Source organism: Psammomys obesus, unplaced genomic scaffold (assembly GCF_907164565.1).
Source record: "Psammomys obesus unplaced genomic scaffold, mPsaObe1.curated_primary_1811, whole genome shotgun sequence".
Taxonomy (NCBI): Eukaryota; Metazoa; Chordata; class Mammalia; order Rodentia; family Muridae; genus Psammomys; species Psammomys obesus.
The window spans coordinates 9,098,698-9,115,372 of record NW_026585895.1 but is presented as its reverse complement, the minus strand read 5'-3'; the positions used below and the strand labels follow the sequence as shown (position 1 = coordinate 9,115,372).

General features: G+C 42.9%; 1 pseudogene; it reads right to left on the bottom strand.

Moving 5' to 3' along the window:
* Nucleotides 1-4,579: 4,579 nt before the first annotated feature.
* Nucleotides 4,580-5,884, bottom strand: LOC129671559 (voltage-dependent anion-selective channel protein 1-like; annotated as a pseudogene).
* Between the last annotated feature and the right edge of the window lie 10,791 nt (nt 5,885-16,675).

Below are 16,675 nucleotides of genomic sequence, written 5' to 3'. Positions count from 1 at the left end.
AAGGGTGTGTCTGTATTCCAGCCAGAATAGCCCTGTTGCTGGATTAAAATCCCTCTACAATTTTCTAAGACCCTATATTTAAAAAACAAACAAAAAAAAAGGGAGGGGGGAGGGGCCGGAGAGATGACAGTTAAGAGAACTGTGCTTTCACAGGACAGGGCTTGATTCCCAGCACTCATACAGCAGCTCACAACTGTCTGTGACTTCAGTTCCAGGGTGTCCAATACCCTTTTCTGGCCTCCACAGGAAGAAGAGATGCACAGACATGCAGGTTAACACACTCATACACATAAAATAAAAATTTTTTAAATAAATGAAAGTAATTGGCTGAGGGGTTTTGCTCAGCAGTAAAGCATTTGCCCATCAGCCCTAGGTTCAATCCCCAGTATTGACATAAACATAAAAATTTAACGGCTTAAGATGGTGGAAAAAAACAGATCATACAATGTTATGCATTATTTCCACCAAGGACAATGAGTATATGCCAACCCAGCTAGGTAAAAGCTCATGGACTGCTTGCCTCTCCCGGCTTTTCCTCTCTTCAGAGCTAATTCCCACCAGGGATCCACTTGGTAAGGTCATGATGCATAGGGTTGCCCCCTGACCCCAGTACGGTCACCTATGGGCTTCCACCTTCTCCCGCTGTATTCAGTGCCCTCAGGTGTGGGACGGTTAGTGTTTCCTTTCCCCTGGGTTCCCTTCTTCCCGGAAGACATTCAGTGAAGAGTAAACCAACCGAGAGCCTGGAATTTCTCTCCATCTCTCTCCTTCTCTCTTTCCATATTTCTTCATGTGGCCAACCAGATCTCAAAGCATGACTGAAACCAGAACTGTTAACAAGCCCCAAAGAACCTGACCTTCCTTAACGAGGTCGCACAAGGGTTTAGAGCCAAAACCCGAACCAAAAGAAGCAACGGGTGTGGTGAGTTGTGTTACTTTCTCAGTGACCCCTTCAGGTCAGAAGGAAAAGTAGTTTGTGGGAAGATCCATAAAAACTGAGACACGGATGATGTTCCTTTTTGTTTTGTGGCAAAGGGTGGACCTTTATAGTTCACCTACTCCTTTCTTTCTTTCTTTTTTCCTTCCTTTCTCCTTTCTTTTTAAAATAAAATTTCTCTTAAAAGGCTAAAGAAGGAAATAAATCTAAATGTCAAAATTTCTATTTTTATCTAGTAATGAGAGTTCTAATTAGCTGGGTTGTGGTGGTGCATGCCTTTCTTCTCAGCACTCAGGAGGTAAAAAAGAATCTCTGTAAGTTTGAGGCCAGCCTTGTCTACCTAAAATATAACGGATCTCAACCTGTGGGTCATGACCCCTTTAAGGGTCAAATGATCCTTTCACAGGGGCTGCATATCAGATATTTCATTGTTATTTATAACAGTAGGAAAATTACATTTGTGAAGTGGCAACCAAGATAATTTTATGGTTGGGGTCACCACAACACAAGGAGCTATATTAAAGGGTCTCAGCATTAGGAAGGTTGAGAACCACTGGCCTAGAGAGTTCCAGGACAGCCAGGGCTACATAGGGAAAGAGGAAGGGATGGAGGGATGCAGAGGAATTTAAATGCAGAACATGGCTGCTCTGGCAAGAGATCACATCCACATCCCTTCTAGGTCTAGGTCTGTGTGACCCAGCTAAATTTAAAAAAAAAAAAAAAAAAACCAAAAAACAAAACAAAACACCTTTAATCCAGGAGACAGAGGCAAGCAGATCTGAAGATCTGAGTTCAAGGCCAGTCTAGTATAGAGCAAGTTTCAGATAAAAATAGATAGATAGTTAGATAGATAGATAGATAGATAGATAGATAGATAGATAGATAGATAGATAGATAGAAAACTAGGTTCAGGCGAGGTGGTACATGCCTTTAATCCTAAACAATGAAGGTAAAGTTAGTTTGTAGAAGGAAGCACCCATGTTTGAAAGTGATGTCTAACTGAGTGGCAGAAACAGTAACGAATGAAAGACTTGACAGACTAGGAGATGCCCAACTCTCAGGAGAAGAGAGAAGAAAGGGAAGCTACTTAGGGGGCAATGACAGACAGAGGAGGCAGTTTTACCTGGACAGTAATAGAGAGACAGATTGGAGAGAGAGAACTCAGGTGAAAACCAAATGAGGCAGAGAATGAGAAGGAACCAGGAGATTAGAGCAGATTGCTTGAGTTAGTTTGAGGCCAAGCAGAACAATTCAGAAGCTGAGAGAAAAGCCAGATTGAATAAATTAGTCAGGAGAGAGTGTAAGCCAGCCAACCCAGAGCTCAATAAGAACAAGAAAGGGTGAGCTTATTAAGTAGTAAGTCTCAGGGGCTGAAAACATTTTAGGCCTAGGTTAGATCGCACAGAGGCTAGAAACTTCCAGGACTAGGCCTAGGTTAGCAGGAGGCAGTAATCCTTCCAGACAACATTTGAAGCAGGAAAGTAAAAAGTTCCTTTCACAGAGGGGGGGTGGGGTTTGATTGGTACTGGAAAGTTGTCAGAGAATTGCAGAAAGAAGCCACTACACGAGTATAAATACATAAAAATGATCCACCAAAATATCTGTGCTTAACTGCAAGACTATGAACTAATGACGTAAGGGGAACCCTACTGTAGGCCCCCTGGGGGATGCAAGCCACTGCGTTCTGCCATGGAGCCCGATGCAAGGACAGCAATGCAGGAATAGCCCACACTGTGGACACTTCGGTGGACACTTAGTATAGCTTTGTGAAAAGCCCAGGCTGCCCTTGACCACACGGCCTTGATCTTCCAGCATGACCCTCTGAAGCACTAAGCTTACAGGCACACATTCCCATGCTTGGCAACTGTTTTTTATTATTATTATTTAATTATAACTGTGGAGATACTATATGAAGATAAATGAAAATAGATCAGAACCACAACGTGGAGTTTCAACTCGAACTTTGCCCATGATCAGCAATTAGACTTTGATCCAAATGCTCAAATGACAAACAGAAGATTGATTTTGATTGAGCCGGGAGGAAATGATAAGTGATTATAAAGTATTCCATTACGAAAAAGCAATGTGTGTGCGACTCAATGTAAAGAAAATGTTTACTTTCTTTAAAAACATTTTTTATTATTTTCCTAAAAGAGTGCACATTTTATTACCCAATTTGCTGTTGAGAAAATAAACATTTTTCTTTCTTTTTGATGCTAGGAACTGAGGTCAAAGCCATGTACATGATAAGTGCATATACTCTGCCGCCAGCAAACTACGTTCCCCTGTGTCCCAAGCATTAGAAACGTCTAATTTCTTTCTTGTTTTGTTTTGAAACATGGTCTTTCCTGGACTCCATATATGTAGCTCAGACTGGTCTCTGATTCCTGTCCTTCCTGTCGCCTAAGGGCTATCACTAAACTTAGTTTAACATCTAATTTCCCAATCTTGACACTATAGCAGTGTTTTTCTCAGCAACATGATTTAGCCAGGACTCCTGATTTTTCTAACCCACACAAGATGCTACAGACAAACCTATTTATAGAATGAACAACTCTCAAAACATCAAGGGGTAGGTCAAATCAAAAAGACCGTGGCATTTATTTCAAGGTTTAAAAAAATTTAAAATAGGCAGAATGAACAGAATATCCCTCGTGTGCCTCAAATCCAGCCCAGCCAAACTGCCCATCACCCCAGCATATGAGTCAGTGCGGCTGCTATCCACTCAGCTGCAGAAGCTTCAACTCCTGTCTCCTTTCTCCCCAACATTTTATTCAAGCTTTATTTTAAGTGATGGTAATCACAGCCTTTGAAGGAGAGGATCTAATTCCATACAGAATGGAAGACTCTGAAACATTTCCATTTAACTGCTAAAATATATATATATATATATAGTGAGAGACTGTAACAGAAGTCAATTTAGACCCACAGTGATGTCACGGTGTGGCTAACACCCAGCTCGGAGCTGTTGATTCCAGACACTGTCTTATGCTCTGGTGCAATGGCAAAATAAATAAGTAAACAAACAAACAAACAAATAAACACAATATAAATAAATAAATATGCTGAGCATGGCAGCACACTCCTTTAATCCCAGCCCTCGGGAGGCAGAAGGAGCTCTGTGAGTTCAAGTGCAGCCTGGTCCACAAAGCAAGCTCCAGGAACAGCTATCGTTTTTACACAGAGAAACCCTGTCTAAAATAAATAAACGAACAAATAAATGAATAAAGTAAGTAACAAACCACCAGCTAGGTGGTGGCATAGGCCTTTAATCCCAGCACTTGGGAGGCAGAGGTAGGTGGATCTCTGTGAGTTTGAGTCCAGCCTGGTCTACAAAGTGAGTCCAGGACTACACAGAGAGATCCTATCTTGAAAAATCTAAATAATAATAATAATAGTAACAACAACAACAAACCACCACAACACAGGGAAGAATTTAGTCCTGAAGGATTGGTTCCATCACGCTCACCCCTGACTACACTCTCGGACTACTCATGGCATGAAACAGGTATTGGTAGGGTGGGAAGAGGACATGAAGATTTGCCCAGAAAGGTCTGTTTCGGTGGCGTGTTCGTACTTTTTAGCAGTTAGGGTAGGACATAAAGGTTCGGTGCCCAGGGAGTCACAGTTTCATCCTTGGACTCAGTGCAGATTTACAAAGAGCCTTTGCATTGCCAACTTCCACGCCATTTCTAGATTAAAAAAGAGAAACGTGGCAATAGAGGGGCCCCTCCAGAGCCATGTCACCGCTGAAAGGACCTTTCTGAAACAAAGTTCCGCTCCTCAGAAATGGTAACATCTTCCAGTTGAATCATCCTTCACCTGGATCTAACACAGCATTTAACAATGCTTGCATACGACAGTGAGAGGTACACTAAATTCTGAGGGTGCCTGTCTGGCAAATAGTTTAAAACTAACGATTGTACAGTATTCATTTGGATTGACGTTCCAGTCCAAGACCAAGCTTGCAGACGCTCCCATGGATGTTGTGGTTCAGTGAAGCTTGGCAACATCATGCTGGTACCTGGCTTTAGGGTACCCTAAGCGGATCAGGCTGGAGTTGTTCCCTTTGGCGGATAAACAGGCCCCGGGGCCCACCAGATACAAGGCTGCTATACCTAAGCGACTGTTACTTATTTCCTCCTGTCCAGGTGACACAGACAGCGCTCTCCAATTTCTCCTTCAACTTCTGGAAGCAGCCACCACTCTGGTCCCTTCATTCACTTTAGTGGGAAACTGGATTAGGTCGATCCAGTAGCCAATTGCGAAGTTGCTCCTGGTCTCTGGGCTGCCTTTCACTTTGGTGGGCTCTGGCTTGGATGAGCCTGAGCTGGTAAATTCCAATCTGTTCTCAAACCAAGTTTTATTAAGCCAAATCCACATTCCTTGGTGAAGACGGTCCCGACAGATTTGCCAACATCGGCACAGGTAGGAGGCCCTGACCTCTTCTCCCAGGGGGGTGATGGTTCGAGCAGGGAAGAGTTATGCGAGGGCTTGTGGCCAGGAGCGCCTACTTCTCTCTGTTCAGTTATAAGCTCTGTAAACTATTTCTTTCTCAAAACTGCTCCAAAAATAAGAAGGAAGAAAGAAAGAAAGAAAGAAGGAAGGAAGGAAGGAAGGAAGGAAGGAAGGAAGGAAGGAAGGAAAGAAGGAAGGGAGAAAGAAGAAAAAGAAAGAGAAAGAAAAGGCTGGAAAGATGGCTCAGAGGTTAAGAGCACTGACTGCTCTTCCAGAGGTCCTGAGTTCAATTCCCAGCAACCACAGGGTGGCTCATAACCATCTATAATGAGATCTGGTGCCCTCTTCTGGCCTGCAGGCAGAACACTATATATGTAATAAATAAATCTTAAGGAAAAAAAAAATGCAGACCTGAAAGAAAGAAAAGAAAAAGGCTTTTACTCTGTAGCCTAAACTGGCTTTGAACTCACAATCCTCCTGTGGCCTCATGGCTTTGGAGAATTTTTTTTTAAGATTTATTTGCTTTTATGTGCATTGGTGTTTTACCTTCATGTCTGTGTGAGAGTGCCAGATCCTATGGAACTGGAGTTACAGACAGTTGTGAGCTGTCTGGGAATTGAAGCCCAGTACTCTGGAAGAACAGCCATTTCATAACTGCTGAGCCATCTCTCCATCCCTCTTCCACCTCCTCACCCTCACCTCTATCCCTTTTTACTTAAGGACCTGGGTTTCATTTCGAATATCCACACACTGGCTCACGACTGTAACTCCAGCCAAAGGGGATATAACACCCTCTTCTGGACCCGAGGCAAGCCATAGGTGGTACACAGACACACTTGCAAGCAAATCCCCTTTACACATAAAATAAGTTTTTAAAAGACGTGCAGGGGTACTTTGGGAGACTAAGGGATGAGTGAAGCTGGAGTAAAGGGGAGACCCTGTCTCAAAGGGGCTCCGGCCTGAAGAGATGGCTCAGCGGTTAAGAAGGTATCACTTTCAGAGGACCTGGTTCTTTCAATTCCCAGAACCCATTTCAGCCCATGTCAACCCATGTCAATTCCCAGAACCATGTTACAGCTCACAGTTGGTTGTAACACCAGAGGCTCCTACACCCCTGACCTACACACACATGGCATATACTAATGTGTATATGATTTAAAATACATATAGATAGGTAGAGATAGATGATAGACAGGTAGATTGATAGACAGACAGACAAATAGATTCTTTTAAAGAAAGAAGAGAAATAGGGAGATGGGGGGTGAAAGAAGTGGCAGGAATAGCTGGGAAACAACTTCAGCCACATAAAAAGCTGCCACTGGGCAGTAAGTTAATAAGGAGAAAATAGTAAGTGAAACGCCACATTCCCTATTTCTATTGGTCAGAGTTCTTTCTCGATGTAGCTAACACCCTAGTCCTTTGCATTGCATCATCCAAAGACTTGGGCAATCATCTGTGAAACTGGATACCTTGCCCTTTGATGTAGGGTTTTGTCAAAAGCCAGGCATTCCAAACACATGACTGTTGTAGCAGCTGCCAAGAAAAGCCAACATCCTGGACCCGAAACTGGTCAGCCCCAGGCAGCAGAACGGTGACCCCGAAGCAGTCAGTCAACCGTGATGATGTCCAAGTTAGAGCAGCCAGCCCTGGGGCCTAGAAGCTGAAGAAGTGAGTGTACATAGTAAAATATCTCCAATGGATGCATGCCCATCCTACGGTGCAGAGGACAAGAAGTTCTGCTTTCTCTGAATTCCTTCCTGGCACTCCCAGAGCAGTGTGATATGCTAGCTGGAGGAAACACACGCCTCTGTGTGTATCTAACAAAATCACTTAAAAGAAATGACATTATCAGCCAGGCTCGGTGGCACACGCCTGTACTCCCAGCACTCAGGGAGGCAGAGGCAGGCTGATCTCTGTGAGTTGAGGCCAGCCTGGCCTACAAAGTGAAGCCAAGGCTACCTAGAGAAACCCTGTCTCAAAACAAACAAACAGAAAAAGAAAAAGAAAAAATATGTTCTATATATCTTTTAGCCATCCATGTCACAGAAGGCCCAAGGGAGGATGCTTGAATCTCACTCAGAAAGGGAAATAACATAGTCATCTAAAGTAGATGGAGGGAGGGAAACTGGGTGGGAGAGGAGGTGAGCAGGGGAAGGAGGGTGGGGATCAGGTGTGGGGGAGCATCTCTGGGACAAGGGAGACTGTCAGGATTCTGTTAGCTGACCCTAGCTGAGACTCCTAGTAGCAGCAGGGGTTATGGAGCCTGAGGTTGCCACCTCCTATTGCCAGGTGGGATTTCCAGTGGAGGAAGGAGTTCACCAACCCACCCATAAAACCTTCAGCTCAAAATTTGTCCAGCCTACAAGATGTGCAGGGATAAAGGCATAGCAGAGACTGAGGAAACGGCAAACCAGTAACTGGCTCAACCTGAGACTCCATGGGAGAGAGCCAAGCCCTGCCATTGTTAATGGTCCTCTGTTGGGCTTTTGGACAGGAGCCTAGCATAACTGTCCTCTGAGAGGTTTCATCCAGCAGCTGATGGAAACAGATGCATAGATCCACAGCCAAACAATAGGCCGAGCTTGGGGAGCCTTGTGGAGGAGTGGGAGGAAGGATTGAGGGAGCCAGAGGGGTCAAGGACACTACAAGAAAAACTACAGAGTCAACTAACCTGGGCCCATGGGGGCTCACAGAGACCGAACCACCAACCAAAGTCCTGGACCTAGGCCCCCTACACATATGTAACAGATGTGCACTTGGTCAACATGTGGGTCCCCTAATAATTGGAGCAGGGGCTGTCTCTGACTCTGTTGTCTGCCTTTGGATCACTTTCTCCTAGCTGGGCTGCCTTGTCTGGCCTCAGTGGGAGACGACTTGCTTAGTCCTGCTGCAATTTGATGTGCCAGGGTGGGCTGGTACCTATGGGGAACTTCCCCCTTTTCTGAGAAGAGGGTGGGGTGTAGGGAGGGGCTTGAGGGTGGGACTAGAAGGAGAGGACAGAGGGGCTGTGATCAGGCTATAAAGTGATTAAATTAATTAATGAAAAAAACCTATGGCTTAAGTAACATACTCTATGGCAATTACATGTATAAACTCGTTATAGGATTCAAATGTGCAGCTTCCACACAGAAGTAGGCTATTGGCAAATTAACTCTTTAGAAAAACAAAGCTGGTTATTTTGCAATATGAAATTTAAAGTAAAGCTGGAATTATTACCTACCCCTCTCGCTGGACACAGTGGTGATGAGTATATCTCAGCACTTCCAAGGTCACACTCCGCTATAAGTTCAAGATGAGGCTGCCCTATGAAATCCTGTCAAAACCAAAACCTAAGAACCCCTAGAAGAAAGAAACTCATTCTGATTTCTCTGCTCACTGACAACTTCCCCCCATAGGCCCATTCCTTTAGGAATCAGCTGGGGAGATATTTGACGTCTGCATGGGTATAAATGAAGGCCACTGCTCACAGGCCGCTCCCACCTCTTTCTCCCTCCTGCTCAGGTTTCCAACAGAGGAGTCTTTTCGAGCATTTTACCAGTCATGTACACACGAGTGGCACGCTTAAGGAAGGACAGGCACAGAGAAGGGACATACCAGGCTTTAAGGGTGTTCCAGGCTATTTGGTCAAAGAATTTAGGAGTACTTGGAAAGCCAGGATACTACTATCAATCTTGCTGTAGATAGCCAAGAACAATGGGTTTGACTCTGTTATTCTAGGGGTGAGGTGAGAGCTGCTTGTTGTCTCTAGGTGATGCACTGACATTTGGGAGTGATGAACTGTACATATTTCTTAAGAAAAGAATCAAATATTTTATGTTTGTTATAGAGCTTTCTTTTTGGTTTATTATCTTATAAAATCTATCCAAGGAATTTATATTGAATAGCTGATACTACAGAGCATATTTTGAGCAATAAAAATCCTCAGCAAAATGGGAACTGTATGTTGTTTTGTTTTGTTAATGCTGAAGCTGGACAGTGGTGGTGCACGCCTTTAATCCCTGTGCTCAGGAGGCAGGAGGATCTCTAGTGATTGCGGTCAGCTTGCTCTATGGAACAAGTTCCAGGTCAGCCAAGGTACACAGTGAAATCTTCTGTCTCAGAAAACAAAACAAAAACTCGAGTTTTTAATCTGCAGCAGTTGGCAGATCTCTCTGAGTTTAAGGCTAGCATGATCTACATGGTAAGTTCCAGGCCAGCCAGGACTATACCCTGAAACCCTTTAAAAATTTTTTTTGAGGTAACTCTATAGAAAGAGATGATTAGATATCCCAGCTTCATTTTTAAAACCTCAAGATATGTTTTGTTTATATAGAGAGACAGATAGAGAGGCTGAGAAGATTTACCTATCTTTCATCCTCATTTCTTAGGGAAAGCCCTGGGAAAGAATTCATCCCCCTGGCACAAATGAAACCATATTTTGCTTTTATTACAAAGTTATGCTGTTTCCCTCTTCTCTGAGAGATTGTCTCTTGTGAGGAAGTAGCTAGTGACTTACTTTCTACTCAATCACACATCTAATTAGACGAGTAAAACATAGTTAACATCTAAATTTCACACTACTTGGGAGGGAAAAAGTCGTTGGTGAATTCAGCTTGAAGTCTAAAGGAGAAAGAACAAAACCTATAAATAGGAAGGGCAAAGGGAAAGGCTTGAAGAACAGCAGTTTGCCTGTAAGGCTTGAGGCCACCAAGTGGGGAAGGGGCGGCATCACTGTACTGTCAAGTCAGAGCAGTGGAACACTGAAAAATTCTCTGCCAAACTGCTAGTAAGAGAGGTGATTCAGGGCCAGCAAGATGGCTGGGATAAAAAGCCTGCTGTGCTGAATTCTACCCCTGAGAAGAGAACCTGTCCTGGTGGCACACACACACACACACACACACACACTGTGGCATGCATATAGGCACTCCTACAAGCACATATCATACATAAATACACGTAATAATAATAAAGTTTAACAAAAATAAACAGGGCTTGGAGAGGTGGCTCAACAGCTCAGAGCACTGGCTGCTCTTCCCGAGGACCCAGGCTTGATTCCCAACAGGTGTGGCTCACACCTGCCCCTCCTGTTCCAGGGAATCCAACACCTTCCTCTACTTCCGCAGGCACCAGGCATACATATGGTGCATGCAATCTAGGGAGAACGCCTATACACATAAAATAAAAATAAAATTTAAAAAAATGTAAATCTTTCAAAAAATTAATAAAAAACGAACAGTAAAAGAGAGACTTAATATTATACCTTAATTTTTTTTCTGGATATAAGCTCTTTCCATGTTGCTCAGACTGACCACCTCAGCCTCCTGGCCACTAGAATTACAGTGTGTGTCACCACACCTAGAAACTCACATTTTTTTTTTAATGGCATTTTTCTCAAGTCATTGGGTCAATTATGGCTGTCAATTTATGGCTGCTGCTTGGTAGCCATAATCGTCATCCTGCCCAAAGGCCCATGGATGCCACTACAGCGTTTCAGTATGGCAGGGTCAAGGGTAAAGGGGAATTGCTTACAGAGAGACCTGGTTCATCTCATGCTCTGTAGACCTGGCTGGCCTCAAACTCATGGCAGTCTGGCTGCCTCTGTCTCTCTGGTGTGCTCTCTCTGTTTCTGACTTGACTTCGAATTCACTTCCAGTCTTTTGTTAGCTATGATTATAAACAATCACTTAGCTTCTTGATTCACAGTAACTTTTATCTTCCATGTAACTAGTTAACCAACCAATGGTCAACAAAAGATTAATTTAGATGATGTAACATAAACACCTTTGATAAGGGGTGGGCTCTTTAAGTTTCCACCCACCTCTATCTTTTAAATAGAAGTGGAAATAGGAAACCACACTGTTCCTACTCTGTTATCTTTGTTGCTTAGAAATTCAAACTCACAACACAGGAGACAGTACAGAATCTAATGCTAGAATTGATGGAAAGCCAGAAGGGAAGATGGCTGCCTTAGCTGCTCTGAGAATCGTTCAACTCTAGACAAACAAGTTCTCAAAGAGACAAGGGGGAAAAAATAAGTTTAGTTATGTTTTAAAAATATATTCCACTATGTAGGAATTTGACCTTTTGAAAGTTTTTAGAAACAGTCTTTGTTCCACACAGTAAGGAATACTTTAATGTCATCCAGCCTCTTAGCTTCTACTATCATATAAAAAAATGTCTCGGAAAGAATGTGATATTCTTGGCACCCAGAAATAGCCTAGCTGCTGTCCTTTCCATTGCTGTGCTAAAAAGCTTCTTTCACTTGTGAAAGGTGTGTGGTCATGAAGAGTATGAACAAGACTGAAGTGTTTGTAACAGAGGTTAGCTTGAGAATTTTTGACACATATTCCTTTTTATTTGCTTGTTTGGTTTTGATTGATTTGCTTTGGTGTGGTTTCACTTTTGGTTTTTGCTATTTTTCTTCTCTTTCTCTCTCTCTTTTCCAAGACAGGGTTTCTCTGCATAGCCCTGGCTGTCTTGGAACTCACTTTGTAGACCAGGATGGCCTCAAGCTCACAGCCTGCCGCTGCCTTCCAGTGCTGGGGTTAATGGCGTTCGCCACCCCTGCCTGGAGGTTTTTGTCGTTTGGCTTGGTTTGGGTTATGTTTTGAAACAAGGTCTCTGTTCTGTAGCCCTAGCTGTCCAGCTAGGTAGCCCAGGCTGTGAGCTCACAGGGCTATTCCAGTCTCCCAAGTGCTGGGGTTAAAGGCCTGTGACACCAAGCCTAACTTTCAGCACATATTTCTAAGAGCTGAGATGCCTTATTCAAGAGAGCACTTCAACATTTAATGACTGTATTGTAGAAACAAATCATTTGTTAACAAAAAACATTTAATGTCCTGTAAAAAAGGCGGCTTTTCTATAAAATAAAAATCTCAGTTGGGCGGTAGTGATGAATGCCTTTGGTTCAAGCATTCCTGTGACAAAGGAAGGCCGATCTCTGTGAGTTCACAGCAGCCAGGGCTACAAAGAAAACCCTGGCCAAGCAGGCAGTGGTGACCACGCCTTTAATGATAGCACTTGGGAGGCAGATCTTTGTGAGTTCCAGGCCAGCCTGGTCTACAAAGTGAGTTCCAGGATAGCCAGGGCTGTTATACAAAGAAACCTTGTCTCTAAAAACAAAACAAACAAACAAAACCAAAAAACCAAACAAAACAAGAAACCTGTCTCAAAAACGAACAAAAATTTCAACAACAATCCTACATTTGGTTACTGTCGCTGTGATAAAGTATGTTGACATAAAGCAAGCTAGGTGAGAAAGGATTTATTCAGCTTACAATTCCAGGCTACAATCCACCATTACTGGGAAATTAAGGCAGGAACTTAAAGTCACAGCCACGGTCAAGAGCAGAGAGACAAGTAATAAATGTTTCCGGTACGCTGGAAGACTAACATGGTGTGCTAATTAAGAAAGGATTTGAGGGACATAATTCCTAAAGTTTCTTTCACACTTAATGTCTGTCATAAAATTTCATAGACAATGTAGAGGAAAAATGTAATCAATGCAGCCATGAACTAAGTGAAACATGCTAGGTGCAGAATTCCTTCCTTCCAGTTATCCCATTAGGCCATTATTTGACAGGTTTAAGTTTACATGGTGTTTCGTCCTTCTGAAGTGAATTATAGTCACTCAAAAGAACTGGGTCCCGCAAGGCAGTAGCAGCTCTCACATCTCTGACTCCAGCTCTCAGGCGGCAGAGGCAGAGGCAGAGGCAAATGGATCTCTGTGAATGTGAGGCTAGCAGATCAAGTTCTGCAGTGCCACCAAAAACAAACAAAACCCTCAGACCCCTAGGGAGTAAGTGACAAAGTAACATACATGTTCAATGTTTCATATCAATTTCATAGACATTTGTTAAGATAGTCAAATGTCAAGGAAGAAAATTTAAATAACCACATTAGGTTTTGTCTCTGGTTTAGTTTTAAAAGGCAAGGGTCTCATGCATCCCAGGCTGGCCCAGAACTAGACATGTAGGGAGAATGACTTTGAACTTCTGATCTTCCTGTAGCCACCTCTTAGGGTTGCTGCCACACCTGGCTCAAGCAGGCCTGGAGATGACAGCCAGGGGCTTCCTTCCTGGGAGGCAAGCATTCTACCAACTGACAGCCTCAGACCTGTTTCTTTCATTCCTGTGAACTACCTGCTAGAAAAAGGTCTAAATGAATTTAGAAGCCCAGCAAGAAGCAAAGCCCAGATCCATACCCAGGGGAGGACTCAGAGCACCACTCATTTCCCTTGCCAGCTTCTATTTCACTCTTCTTCAAAATTAGGGAATTTAATGTCCTATAAAAGCCATTCCCACCCTAAAATATTCTCATTGCCCTCAATAAAGGCTTGATTGTTTTGGAAATTCTAAATATTTTAAAAGGCTTTTATTTTTATTTATTGTTTGAGACAAGGGCTTACTGTGCAGTCTGGAAAAGCCTGGAACTCTCTTTGTAGGCCAGGCTGGCCTCAGACTCCCAGAGATCTATCTGCCTCTGTTTCCCAAGTAGTGAGATTAAAGGCGTGCACCACTACTCCGAGAGGGAGCTATCAGTCTGTCTACCTTAGAACTGCAGCCACACTGACAGTGCCTTTTAACAGCATTGAGATTGTTTGTTGTCAGTGCAAGTAAATTCTAAGAGCTGGTGTTTCAATATAAATTTAATTTAAAAATTTGGGGCAGGGTCTCATGTAGCCCAGGCTGGCCTTGAACTTACTATGTAGTAAGGAATGACCTTGAACTTCTGACCTCCCAGTCTTCGCCTCACAGGCACTGGGATTTCAGGTGTGCTGCTATGTTTGGCTCAATGTAGAAATATTAATATAAAATTTCTATTGGGTTTAAAACCCATTTGCATTATAAGGTGAAATGGCATTACATTTGTCAATAAAAGGAAGAGTTGTTCAATTCTTTAGATGTAATTAGAACTGTAAATTTTGAATGGCTGTGTAAAATGGTTTTAAATATTTTATCACCCACTTATGTGACCACAGTCTCTCAATGATAATGAGTGTTCAGAATATGAGGGACTCATCATCAAAAAGTCTGAATCAAAAAACTGCATAAAGCCATTTCAACCATAAAACTCAATACTAAAATATAGTCACAGGATCAAGTTCAAAGTGATCATTAAAAAAAAATGGGAATTTTTATTTGAAGTTTTATGCAATTCCATGTGTAATAGCTTCCCTAATAATTTGCATCTTATTTTTAAATCACAATTATATAAAGAAAATGTTATGACAATTTTAAGTCAGCGAGCACTTAGATGGCTCTAAATATCTTGTTGTTTACTCTAGCATGCTTTAAAAACCAATTTCCTAAGTTCAGGGTCACCCTCAGGTTACACAGAGTTCAGACCAGCCTGAGCTGCATTAAACTCCATCTCAAAAATATTTTTTTTTTCCAATCATTTTCTAGGCAAGGCTTGGTGGTGCACACCTTTGATCTCAGCACTCTAGAGGCATAGAGAGGTGGATCTCTCTAAGTTCTAGGCCAACTTGATCTATAAACCTAACCCTGAGTTTCAACATGCCAGGGTTCTATAATGAGAGCATAGGCCGCCCACCCGTCCAACCCACCCTACTGTCCCTATTTCCCTGCTCCACAGCCCATCCTACACACCCTCATTTCAAAGAAAGTTAGGGCTACAAGAACTGACAGAAAATAAGGTTTGACAAGGCTTGAGTGTATGTTTTATAGGATCAAGAGCTGGAGCAGGGATATTTATATCTGGGATATATTGGGCCCTAGAACTGGAGGTACTTTCAGGGGGAAAAAGCATAGAAAAATAACTGGGCATGGTTGCTCACCCAGAAGCGGAGCTTTGCCAGCTGGGTCTGCACTGTGACTTTCAGGCCAGGGCTGTTGCAAGACCCAGTCTCAAAACACAAAACCCTAAAAACCAGAGCAAAGCAAAACAAAACAAAAAAAAGAAGGCATAGAAAATAGTGCGTCAGGGACGGTGGCTCACAGCTGTAATATATTGGGTAGGCCGAGCAAGAGGACCTCTTCAAGTTTGAGGCCAGCCTGAACTGCATAATTCCAGATGAGCCTCCTGTTCAAAAAAAAGTACCATCTAAAAACCATTTACTATTAGGGAAAACTCCAAAGGCGACATACTATCTTCCCTGATGGAAGAATTTAGCATTCCAACTCGCCCGACTTCTCAAATAATGGAAAAAAAAAATTATTGATTAGAAAGAAGTTGTAGACAGCACACACACAGGCTGATGATTGCAGGTCTACACTGCTGAGCCTGGCCCCTGCCTGTGTTCTAACTCAGGGTGTAACTTTTCCTTTTCTCTTTCTTCTGGATAATGGTCAGAACCTTTGAGCAAGCTTTCCCAGACGCCCCAGACCTATTTCTCTGAAGAACAAACCATCCACACCTCATATTTTCTACAGCTGCTTGCCCACTTCCATGGTTTTCTTCCTTGTGTCTCTCTTTCCAACAGGTGCTACGATTTATAACTTGCCTACTCTGTTCTTTTTCTCCCAAACTCTATGAAGATGGTCAAACTTCAGAAAGAAAGAAAGTCCTAGACAAACATAACATGCCTTGTACTGAAGCCAGGTAGTGGCTCTTTTCTGATCTCCCTTGCAGTGTTCCTTAGAGAAGTACGATCTGGGTATCATCTTTTGAAGATTTTTGTTTTTGTTTTGTTTTGTTTAAGACAGGGTTTCTCTGTATAGCCTTGGACTCACTTTGTAGACCAGCCTGATCTCGAACTCACAGAGATCTGCCTGCCTCTGCCTCCCAGAGTGCTGGGATTACAGGCATGCGCCACCCACTATGCCTGGTCCACCAGCTCTTTTGAAGCTTTTTAAGAATGTCCTTCAGAATTGGTCAGGATTTTAGGAATCCTTCACAGTAATCAGGCCCACAGAATGCTAGTGTTAACATGACGAATCTAAACTTTTCCTAATGTTTTCAGTCTGTGGGTGGGTAGCAGGAGAGCCTGAAAAGTGTAATACAAGTTTGTTTGTGGTAATGGAATCAGAGTAAAAAGAGGAGGCTCCTTATTTCAGTCCACTTACATTAAGGCTTAGTGACTGGTTCCTGTTTCCCAAGTGGAATGTCTATCCTTTATGGACAATACTAATGGCCAAAAATTCTTACCCTCTTCACATCCCTATTCCAAACTCCAAGCCTATGTTTTGTTTTGTTTTTTGTTTGTTTGCTTGGTTGGTCTTTTGTTTGTTTTTGTTTCCCTGTATAGCCTTCTCTGTCCTGGACTGGTTCTGTAGACTAGGCTGAGCCATCTGCCTCTGCCTCACCCTGTGTGCTTCCTACTTGTTAATACAAATTTTC